General features: G+C 48.2%; 1 protein-coding gene across 1 annotated transcript in view; it reads right to left on the bottom strand.

Annotated features, from left to right (window-relative positions):
• LOC128268853 (diacylglycerol lipase-beta-like) overlaps positions 1–12,639 on the bottom strand; it is a 30,050-nt gene that overhangs the window by 16,835 nt on the left and 576 nt on the right. The window contains exon 2 of the mRNA XM_053006128.1: positions 4,689–4,922. The gene's annotated coding sequence lies outside the window, so the exon portion shown is untranslated. The remainder of the gene's footprint in view (positions 1–4,688; positions 4,923–12,639) is intronic.

Below are 12,639 nucleotides of genomic sequence, written 5' to 3'. Positions count from 1 at the left end.
TGTTTTCGCATTTCGAAAGAACGTGGCCACCAACACTCGCCGGGCCGGAGGGGACAGAAGCCGAAAGGGTCTGAGGGAGCCACGCGCCATATTTGATTTGCGCGTTGCCCACAACGCGCTCACGTTTTACACGTAATTTCAACACGCCAACATTTCCAATCCGACCCATCATCCGATTGATCCGCCCGATTCGAGCACTTGTGGCTCAAGGTCAACACCGCGGCGGAGCGGAGCGTCATCGGAGTCGGGCGGTGAGCGAGCGAAGTGGTGGAGGGGGGGTGTCAGGCCCCCGCGGACCGTGTTTCGTTTGCGCTCACACACCGTTGATTAAGTTATTTCGTTCCAATCGCAGTCGCGAGCCTCGGAGCCTAACCCGACCCCCAGACACACTTTGTTGTAAAGTGTCACTATTTTGCTCCTGCAGTCGAGGCCACAACGCGGAACTTCCGTGGTTTTGTCACTACTTTTTCGGGAATCGATTTCTGGGATTGCATTTTACTTTCCACACACGGATTCCGGACCGGTCCAGTGCACGAACCCGAGCGAATCCGGGGAGACATACTGACGTGTTGGCGGTTGGCACTTAATATTCATAGGTGTGCGAGGATGCTCTTGGCCACTTCCTTCTTTTCGCGCCTCCCGTTTGTTGCGAACGTAGTGGGTAAAGCGTGCTCGTTCTAGTTAGTCATTCCGCGCTGATTACGGAATCTCCGCCACGGTTTGAGAAGTCCAAAGTCCACCATCGCGCCACTACCGGGGAGTGTAGTAGGAAGCTAGACATAGGTGCATGGGACACCGTTAATCGAAACTGACCTGTCGTACGTGCCCCGGATGGGTTGGGTCGAGTTGTGGTTTGCAGCCAATAGAACCACACACAGAGAGCGGCCGTTTGACGTTCGCCGAACTTTACACGCATCGGACGACGTCGCGATAATCACACGTCGGACGACGTCGTCACTGCCCGCTGATTGATCCAATCGACTATTATCCACGTGACAAAACCGCTCCGTGACGTGGTTGACGTTTCTTTTTCTTTTGCTAGAGTGTAGGTCGGCAACCTACAGTGTATGTGTGGTACCGAAGTACTCATGGAAAGGGTTTTGTTGAAAAACATTTTGATCCGATTAGAGCTGACCCGATGTCGGAACACTGAGCAAATGGCACGCACTGTATGTTATGAAAATATGTGAGTCCTATTGGTCGTAAATCCCAAAGATGAGCTATAAGACAGTTCCTGGACCTGTAGAAGCGTACCAGTGCGAACGAAGAAATTACCAAAACTTAGTATCCAACAGTTACACAATACCCCTGGACAAGCTGCCTCAAATCCTTCGATGAAACTTGGAAACCGGTGCCGGACACTTAACATCTGACGCTCGACCAGACACCGGTCTTCGCTGATCACGGAAGCGACCTTTCGGTGGCTTGGGCTCGGCGTACTTCGGCGTACGGCAGCTCGGCGAGAGTCCCACCCATAACAGCCCACAACACTTCGATAACGGCGACGACACCACGTTATCGATAACTAACTGCCACCGTCGGCCGTACGTGAGCTGTGTGTGGATAAGACTCCGCGGGCGCGCTCACGCTATCGTCGCACCCCGCATGCCCCTACCTCAAAGAGAGATAAGATTTGTGGCATATCCGAAGCCTGAAGCCGTCAGTCAACCCGGTGGCTCCCATTTGCCGGATGTGGGCTAATAGAACGAAATTGACGTGGACGTACTGTGGTCCGTCGATTCCATCGGACAGACCGATCCGCTCGTCCCATCTTCTTGGCACCATCGGCCCAGAAGGAGGCGGTGGTTCCTCCCCGGCTCGGGAGTCAATGCAGTCAATTGACGTGTGGGAAACTGCAAACTGCGTGCGTCTCCCGCGGGCGGCAATGGCAATTTATTGCCTCAATGAGCGATGTGGCTCCGTTGTGCAGTTTCTTCATCATCGTCGTGCGCATCGTCATCATCCACCGCCGCGAGGGTCCGAGGGGCCGGCGGTCCCGTGGGGAGTGGCTGGAGTTCTAATGAAGCAATAAATTGCACCTTCTGGCGGAAGGGCCCCCGATAGATAATCGCACGCTGATAAACGCAGCCGGCAGTCAATGACGCTGCGGTTATCGGGCAAATTTAGGGTTTAAAGTCCGTAAACAACGGGGCCGATTGGGTCGGGAGGGGTGTGATAGTTTCATTCGATCGCGGGTATTGAGTGGGACGCTACTTTAACGCCCATTCCAAGTTGTTACATCGTGCCCTTTGTTGCAAGGACCTCCAAAACGTTCGGTTGCCCACCCGGATGGCCGGAACTCAATTTGGAGCTCTGAACGAAAGGCCATAAATTTGCCCTGCCGTGCGTAAATACATACACCGTGTACAATACATCGTGCGTAAAATGTTGGTGCATCACTTCGCGCGAATATGGACCAGCGATGCAAAGGTGCAAAAGTACAGACTTTGTGGAGAACGATCGATTAGCAATGACTGTTCGTCTACCAATCATGAAATGAATGAAATGAAACTAAACCATATAATGACCATTGGAATAGAGTCAAGTATAATAGTTATAACAAAAGCATCAAAGAAAACCTCACAACTGTTCTGCCAATGAGTGAGTAACAAAAACGAAGATCGAAATTATTAAAAAAATCAATAATAAATTTGATGAATCTCAAACAACGATAAGAAAACACAAGACGATGCAGTGAAATAGTTCGAAACAGAAAGACGTCTGTTCGAACCCGGACAGTGCATGAACTTGAGAGTAAACCTTTAAGTCGGTGCTTAATACAACTAGGGCTGATCCAATAATAATAAATAAAACAGTCCAACTATCCTACAATACAACAAATTGAAGCAACAATGATTGGCACAGCATTCAAACAAGATAACGTTTGGTTTCAAGAGGATACCGGGAAGATACAAAATGTGCTAAATTTTCCGTTTTTTCCCCTTGTTCGGCAAACAAAACGAGTAATGAGTGCTGCCTTCCGTGTGCATCCGCAAATCAACAGGAAACCGAAGTACTACGTTGAAATGCAAGCGAACTAAGTATCGCCTGATGGTCGTCGCCTCACGGACAAAGCCGCTGCTGCTGGCGTCGATTACGGCCCGTTCCGGAAGGTTAGGCTTCAACTACCTTCGACCACCGCTTGTTAATAGTTCTTTCGTGACGTCGTCGGAGGGCAGCATTTGATCAGGAAAAATTGTGGTGATCATTTCCAACAACACATCACACCATGGCGAAGTGTGCGGGTCTGCCAGTGTGTGTGTGTGTGTCGATACAGGGTCGCGAGATCAGCTCCGCGCTCCGGGAATCCCCAGGTGTCAAGCTGAATGCGGAACTCGACGCGGGAAGAGGGCGACACTCTGACCTGAGCGCGCCCGAGCGTAAATTAAGATCGCCTCTGAGATCACGATGAACGGCGGGGGGCGAGGGTGAGGCACTAACGGTCCGAAAGGGACGTGGATGCAATGATGCAAATTAGCCACTGCGCTATGACATTGTGTTTATTCCCTCATTTCAGTTCTTATTAACGTTCACCGCGGTCGCAGGTGGTGCTCGCTCTTGCCGGACCTGCCGGGGCAGCAGTCTGTGATTAAAAGCTGTAACCTCAAATAATGATACCCCTCGAAGGTGGGCAGAACCATGACCAATTTGCCTAATAGAGACGCGGTTGGTGTTGTTCTGTGTGGGCCCCCATTCTGAGGAGACCTCACCAGAATGAGCCTATTTCTAGTCAGACAATAACAAAAGATAGAAAATACGAAAAGATCTTAGTCCTTTGAAACCTAGGAACCCACGAGCAGCCATGAGGATATGCAGCCTGGAGCCCGACGAAAGATACTACGCGGTAAACGTCGCAACGAATAATGTTGCGTCAGTGGGCTAAATTCAGAGCGAAGTGGCGCGTAATTTGATGATAAGCGATGGACAAATTATTACTAAAAATAAGTCCCCCACGGACATAAACACACACACACAGGCAGCCACAGCCATGGGAAAATTAGGGCAATGTTGCGGGGGTTGGGTGTTGAATAATGCGGCACAATTATGCTAAAATCCATCAACACCGAGAGCCGCATCGACGGAAGAACGTTGTATGAAAAGAAGGACCCAATTAGGTCCTTTCGCCCCAAGTCCAAGACCACACAGTAATTTTGCGGACGATGACTTTGGGTCGTAGCAAAAAAGGGATACATAAAGCGCTCGAGCTGGTTTAATAAGCATAACAGCGTAAATGAAAACAATGGGCTAGGCCTTATTGTTTTCATAAAAACAGCATAAAACATAGAAACAAACCAGCTGAACCACATTAAAGGTGGAGGACACAGCACGTTCTGGTAGAAGCATCTAACTCAACTTGTTTGCCCGTCTCTTATCAAGCTGTTTCTTATTAAGATGTATCGGGCAGCTAGCCTTTCGTCTTGAAATCATTCCTACCTTTCGAAAGAAAATTAAATAAAAATCGCAATAGAAAAAACTACCGAACGCAAAAACAACCAAATCTACTTCTGATCGTCTTATGTAGTTTGCGCTGCGGCTGTTGTTGACTAGTTTGCTCCCAAGAGGAACGAAAAGGAACTTTTACCACTTCTGAAGCAAGCCGACGGTGAAAGGAAGACTGAAAGACTTTCGGAGGAAGCGTTCGGAAAAACGATGCCGGCTACTTATGCTGCCATAACATGCCCACTCACCTTGATGTCGTTTATCACTGGCGGCGTACGAGAAGACTCGTCAAATCAATGTCACACTACGGCACCGCTTGAACTGTACCGTTGGAACTGTCGTCGTGTGGTGTCCGAGCTGTCCGGCGCACTCATCGCTTCCCGCCGGTGTTTGTCCCCTCTAGCTCCCCTCACCGGTCGGTCGGTTCGTCCTTATCTGCCGGTGATCGATTAATCGTTCGTTCAATTTTCCTCATCGGAAAGCTGCAAAAGGACAGAGTGGAACTGTGATTAGTTTCTGTGAAGACGAGATCTATGCAGTTGGGAACAATAAGTTACGACCGCGTGGGAACACTACAACAGAGACGAGCAATTAGTTTGCCAATCTGTTGTGGGCAACAAAATATGTGAAAATATAAATTATAGGAAAAAAGTTATAGGAAGTTATAGGGTGTTATGTTGCAATGTGAACTGTTGAAATATTGTACAAAATGTGAAACACCACAAAAGGAGTTTAAGCTTTTTTTTGGTTTTTCCCCGATTATACATATTTATCGGCAAATGTTTGAATCGTTCTTTAGCATGGCTATCTTAAATCAGGTACTCAGCTTGCGTATCGTTGAATAAAACGTTACAGTTGTAGTATGGAAGCAGTAAGGAAACTGACCAAATTAGAATGGGCCACCGCATTCCGCGGGACCAAATTCGTGCAGTAGGCAACTCGCGTTTATGAACCGTCTGAAGACCATCGAGCAAAAGTGGTCACATGGAGCTACAAAAAAGTGTATCCTTCAGTTTGGATAGTTTTCATAAATTTTAAATCTTTCAATAGACTAAAATAAAGTTTCCTACAGGAATTTGGTGGTACATTTTGTGGCGTATGCTATATATACATCTATGTACCGATTTGAGCGTACCAAATGCACCACAAGAAAAGTCCTTCTCCGGAACAGCCCACGCACCCGAAGCGGCAGAGTTATTTTTCGGCCCAATTTGCCCATTGTCATCGTCCCAACTCGTAGACGTTCGTTCCCTAGACAGATCGACGCGCATCATAAGTTCGCCGTATTAGGTCGCGCCAGAGGCCAATGGATTTTCAAATTCGATCGATATCCAAACCCAACAGCTACAGCTGGCCGGATCGATACAGCCAGATGCAGCGGCTCCCGAAAGAGAGTGCACTACAGATACAACCACATAAAAAACATAAAAAAGAGGTATGGCCAACAGGTCAAACGGCATTCCAATTTGCTCCAACGGACACATTCACGCCGATTTCGCACTTCACCGTGCCCGTGGTGGTTTTCCTTTTTCTTCCTCCGGCGGTCCGACCTACGGTTAACCAATAGAGGTGTGTGTGGTACGGCATAAAAGATGTGGAAAAGCGCCGCACCAAAATGTAAACTCATTCAAGCAGCAGCATGTTTTTGCTCCTTTTGGCCGTACTACCATTTTACCACACCACAAGCGTGTGAAAAACTCCCGATGGTGGACACGGGGGTAATGCAGCTTTCACGCCTTTACTTCCGCAGCCACAATGACCACAGGCCGAACGAAGGCAGTAGTTGTGGAAGTGCAATACATTTTGAACTTTAAACATGATTCGAATGAAGTCAGTGGCATCGCTGGAAACAAAGTTCGAGCACCCCGTTCGATCGGAACATTTTCGTAACCGATTTTGGTGCCAAATTCCAAGCGCTTCCGGGCTAGATTGAATTTTGTGGGGGCGCTTTGCAAAAGGACACACGTTTTGGTATGACAATTTATTTATTTACTAAGCCCACGCCGTGCGGGCGACGTTCAAACGGGTTTGAATATTAAATCAATAAAATTGATTGGTGGCCCGCTGCGAACGGATACAAAGTTAAGTTGCTAGAAGCGCAACTGAAAAGTAAAACACTTTTGAAAGGCTGTAAATAGAACATGGCTATCCTCGTTCGAACATGATTTGTTTATCCGATATCGCGACGGGGATAGAAAACTAAACTCCCATCATTTCTTGATATATTGTATCGGACAAAAGTCATGCGTGGCAATGAATTTACAAACCAGAACCACAACTAAAGACCGATTATTGAACTGGAAAAAATCGTTAACTTTTTTAATCTATTTTAAGGTACAAAACAAAAATGGATTATTACAATAATCCGGAGATCCATTTTTGCGGTGCCATCCTTCCGGTGTAGATTTCTTACCCTCAGAACTATCTATCTTATAACAACATATTCAATAAGCTAGAACCAATACCAAACATAACAAGTTAAAAGCTTATACCAAACAAAGTATGGCTATAATTAAAAAACCGTAAAACAACATGTTGTTATAGCTATCGCAAAACGTTGGAGATAGTATTAGCAGCACCATTCCGTTCAGCGCCAATTCAACAAGAAGCCCTTCTAAACGGTCCCCATAGTTCTGGTGCTCTTTTCTCACATTTCAATCCCCTAGAGCAAAAGCATTTAACGTTTTCGCAGCGCAAACGACAATTTATTACAATCGTCCCTCCTCCCATCGTCCGAGCTTGCGAAACCGATCCTCAAGCAGCGCGAGTCCAACGATGGCAAAAAGTATAGAACGGTGGCGGGTGATCCTGGAAAAAAAAGAGTTTTCCTCGCTCTCGAACCGTCACCGTTCTTGAAGACCTTGACGCGGCGGCGGCAGCACTTAGCGAAGCACTAAAAGTTGTCGCACGCCAAAGCACCACAGCCACCGATGAAGTGCAACGTGAATTGCATCGAGAAAAGTCAAAGTAGTTGGTGGTGTCCGCGCCGCGTTTAGGTCCACCCGGTATTAATGCTGGTTTCCCAGTCCGTCGCAGCACCATTGAGCAATCTGCAGCTACTAGGGGTGTTAGTGTAAACGGTGGTTCCGTTCCGTAACCAACGTTCGGCTCTGGGTGCGAAAGACGATTAAATAAATGTGTGGAATGGAGGATCGCAACTGAAAGCGGTCTGCTTGCATTTTGCTGGTAAACCACAATTTCTCTACATGTTTTTTTTTGTAAACTGCGATTACTGTGACCTGGATTAGAACTCCGGTGAGTGGCTTACACCCTGCCCAATTCTTATGGTGAACAAATTTTGGCAAACCGAGTTCACAAATCCCGAGCCCAGCAATGTGCCCAGCAGATACTACAAGTAACTACCTCACTACGTGCTCCGAGCTTTACAATATGTTCTGTCATTCACTTAGGGCCTGTTTTCGTACCGGCGAGGGTTCTATCGTTTGTTCTACACGAACTTGTTCTCTCCTTCCGGCGGCTCAATGGTAACCACTCGCCAGAAACTCCCCACCACCAGCACCAGCAATGCTTGTGCTCCAAACGGCCTTCCTAAACGCTCCCCCGTCCGATGTCGCGCATAGATTCCGATGGATTTCAACACCACCTCCGGTTGCACATTGCGCAATGCCGAATTCTTCTCGTGAGGCCCCTCGTGAGTACGGCGGAAAACAAGTTTGTCACCGACCCACACACACACACACACACATACGACGGCAAGCTGCGGCTAAGATTTTCACCATTTACGCGACTCATCGTGGCGCGGTTCGAGGTGCGGGCTGCTGCCTCACAATCACGACGATCTCCGCCAAGGGGCCCCCGGAGGCGGATTCTACCGCCTCTGTGCGCGCAAGAGTGTGTGACGTCGACGTCGTTATGCTACTGCTGGTGACTCGATCGTCCTCATCCGCCCTCCGCCCGAGCCATAACTATTACATCCAGATAATAACAATAATAAATTGCCTTCAGCGTCCGGTGGGGCCGCATGATGGCCACCGGTGCTCGAAGCCGGTGTACTCTGTCTTCGTATTCCGTGGCCCTTCCGCGAATCTGAGCTCGTTCAAGCTCGGTCACTTGGAAGACCTTTCGCTTCTTCGCTTCGCGAACTATCCGCCAGCTTCAAGAACATCGCCGTCTCCACCGGAGCGCGGTCCACGGAGCATCCCCACGGAGATGACTGTTTTCAGTGTACATTCTATTTTGATGGCTGTGCCCTGCCCAACCAACTATTCTTTGCTTAAGTTTTGTTTTTTTTCGCTTCTCGTTTTCTTCGCGCAAACTTTAAGCAGAATTATGGGATACTCGGTGCTGATTTGAGAATCACAACCACGGGACACACGAGAATGTTGCAGAATGAAAACATTTGCATTCGTTCAGTGAAAAAAAAAACCAGATGGCACACTTAAGGGGTTACTCCCTTTGAAAGTATCACAAAGAACTACCTGGACGGAACTGTGGGGCGGAACGGTCCATCTTCCAGAAACGACCGTTTAGATCGCTACATTAAACTGAACAGTTATGGCACCATATTGAGGGTAGCTGATTGAATTTCGACCGAAACGGCAGCGAAGCAGCCCCCCCGCCGTCAGGAGCTAAACCCATCCGCTTCCGGGCAGGAAACCATGCCCGGAACCGAGCTGGTGGCGTGATTTCTACTTTCATACATATTCTACGAACGCACTTGGGCAACCGCCGTAAATCCCTTGCCGGTGCCTCGAGCCCTCGATGATATTGGCCGGTCTATCGTCAGATCTTCCCCATTTCGGCTAGTCATCGCCGCCGCCGCACGTACGTCGGTTGAGCCATAAATTCGGCTCAGATAACATCCGTCGGAGGTGATGACTGGATGACGGGGACTGAAAATATCATCTCGCAACCGATAACCGATCGGACCGAAGTGCCGCTGTCGTCAATAGTTATTGCCCTTATCTTCTTACAGAAGGTCACGAGCAAAGGCTGCAGTTGAGCGAAGCCAAGGGTTTCATAAGGTTCAGCTGTTGACTGTGTTTGAAATTGTTGAGTCAAGGCACTAAGCGTTCCGATGTTGGGTATGCTGTAAGAAATCATTACTATTGTCGCTTAAGAATGTACAAAATTGAAACATAAAGCCACAAGGCTTCAGCGTTCAGTTTTAATCTACCGTTTGACGGCATGCTTTAAATTGTTCGCCCGTTGCTTTAGAATGCCCTGCGCCCAGAAGCGACCACCATCGAAGACATGCGACGGAACAGCAGAACTTTGGCCTCCACTTCCTAATGCCGAGATGCGGTTCGTGGCAGATCGTTTGTCATGCTGCTGTGGGTCGCGGTCGCCCATTGGTGTTGGTCAGCACTTCAATTTATCCGCTCGCTGCATGCCGTTCGAATTCGAAACCCTGGACGAAGCAATGCTGCGGGCCGCTGTTAGGCAGTTAGCTGCTGGCAGGATGGCACCAGAAGGGGCTCTCGGAATGATGGCGGCGGTAATAGTGGCGGCAATTGATGAGGCGGTGTAAATAAAACGAACCGAGGGCAACATCAGCATCGCTTACAGCATATGCTCGGGCGCCGGTGATGTAATCCCCGCACGGCCTGGCCAGGAGAGGCGTCGTTCGGAGAGATACGAGTACATGTACTGCTGCCGGCCAAAGATATTATGCAGTCAGCTAAGTACCTGCTCGGAGGGGCAACTGGAAGGTAATCCAACGCACCGGCAGCAACGTATACGTCTTTTCGCGAAGCCACGACTTGTTTACACATTCAAATTGTTTTCGCAACAAAGATCAGGAATATAGCCAAAGGAATGATTTTGCACGATCTGTTTAAGATCACCTTGGATTGGATCCTGGTGCCTAACAATTGGCAAACTCATGCCTTTAACTAAAAAGACACCGATGCATACAAACCTATTGACTTCTGACTCCTTTTGACAATCCGAAACCCACAACATTCTGAAACACAACGCGAAATTGATCATGTGGTCCACCATATCGAGAAAACCTCGTCCCAAACCGTAAATTGCGCAACTTGAGTAGTAATTTGAGCTCCGCCAATCCGCCAAATCGTGTACCGATGGTTCGAGTAGCTTGCTCGATAATCCTATTGTTGATCGAGCGCACGGAAAGCGTCGGTCTCTGTATCTAATCTACGCCCGATCATCGGACGCCATGATGCGCAGCAATTTATGTTCCAAAAAGCCGAATCACCGCCAATCTGCTGTCTGAGGGTGGTGTTGAAGAAATGGCATCATTTCGTTTATTAGACCGGTAATTAGACCTGATACCTGATAGAAGGAACAGAAGGACCGAAGCAAAGCCCGAACCCCGGCAAAGGTCATTCTCGAACCGTCCAACGAACGGCGGCCGTCGGTCCGCCAACCAACACCTACGATGGGTTAAAGGTCAGCCCAGGAAGACGCACACGGAAGCTACAACATGGCGGATGGCGGCGGCTTGAAAGCAAACACCGGAATCGCAGTGTACGGACAGTACGCACACCGTGTGCGGTATTTCACGGGCACAGGTTGTGCGCATGGTGCGGTGATTAGGGTGCGATTGGAGGAGGCACAGCACATCCCTAATGAGTTCAAGACCGCAGGCCATGGCACACAGGGAAGACGGGGCGCGCACCGATCTGTGGCAGTATTTTTTCGCTCTTCGAGTGTTAAATCAGACGGCGTACCCGCATTAATGACATCGTAGCATCGAGCAGTTCAATATTTGGCCGAACCAAACACCCGCCCCAGCTCAATCGTTTGACATTTTTACCAAAAGCATCGTGTTCGTGGCCAACGATGAACAGCTGAGGAGCTTCACCTTCAAAAGATTAATATTTGCGCTAATAAATTCCATGTTTGAAACCAATTTGCATACCGGAGGCCACATACATGTTTGGATGTTTGCTGTCTGGGGCCGCAAGGCGACAGACAGCAAAGGCAGGGCTGCTAAAGTATTAGTCTCCCAGTTCCCGGTGGTCAGGAAAACTAATTTTGGCAACTATTTTTGGTTCTTCCATCTTCATTTTATGGCGCCTCAAGTATTCCAACGCGGTGTTGCCTTTTTGATCTAACACTTCTAACACCAGCAACATCACCTCTAAGCAATAATTGTATCATTCTTTACGTGCGATTCCCAGCATCAGGTTCCCAGTGGCATCTTCAACTAAAGAGCTGGTAAATTAAATCATTCAACTATGAAACGTGAGACCGACCAACCTAAAACCAACAGAGTGAGATATGCTGCTCTCGATGCCTTAGGACCCCAGCTGGGCGTTCATCACTAGAGGCGCCCATTACTATCACCGATACCCACCCCATCTGTGATCCATAAACCCGTTTGATGTGTCGTTCTGCAAAGAGAGCCAGCCACCGTAGCGTATGTGGCTTATGTGTAACTGCCAATGTGGCTCGCCTTACCGCACACGCCGAAAGCTTCCCTCGCGCAAAACAAGTTCGGTGTGTGCGCTGGTATGATGCACCACCCCACAGCTCACGGCCAACACAGCATAAAAGCTTATACAACTACAGTTGGCAGGCACCACACACAACGAACCGTTCGCCTTGGGCACCGTTTTCAGGAGTCTAATAATCTGCCGACAGATCGTATTTTATCTTCGGAAGCTAAAACGTCAATTCATAAATCAATTAAAGGCCCACAAACAAACGGCTGTACGAAACGTTTACGGGGAGCTAGGAGAGTGAACGAAAACCATAAACACCACACCAAAGCTATAATGTCCGATTTGTCACACTGTACGCACACACAACGCAACGTACAATGCGCGCAGCTTCCGTGAAGCACGAAGCGTGACGACTTTGGTCGTCGTCGGGCATCTATTTTTCTGGCGCTTAAGCAGCGAATGCAAAACTGGTACAATGCCAAACTTTGACAAAACGCAAACTATGCAAGAATTAGCAAACAAAAGCAAACATCTTTGTCGACCAAACCCGGTGAACATTTTAGTTCAATTCAATTCAATTTAGAGAAGCAATTAAAAGTTTTTCCAAAGCGTTGCTTCTTCTTCAATTTACATGTTCTTGTTTTCATGATTTACTAACTGTTTTTCTGTGCTTCTCTTTTGTGTCTACTTCGAACGATTTAGAGGATGACTATTTTGCTGAAGACATAGCTGTTTTGTCTACAGTAATTGTTGTTTTCATGTTGGGATATCGTGTCTAGTCGTTATGTTTACGCTTCTTACCTTTTTTGCGATTTTCTAAGCGTTT

This window comes from Anopheles cruzii, chromosome 2 (genome assembly GCF_943734635.1).
Source record: "Anopheles cruzii chromosome 2, idAnoCruzAS_RS32_06, whole genome shotgun sequence".
Lineage (NCBI taxonomy): Eukaryota > Metazoa > Arthropoda > Insecta > Diptera > Culicidae > Anopheles > Anopheles cruzii.
The sequence above is the reverse complement of the archived record's forward strand: the minus strand, read 5'-3'. Positions and strand labels throughout refer to the sequence as shown.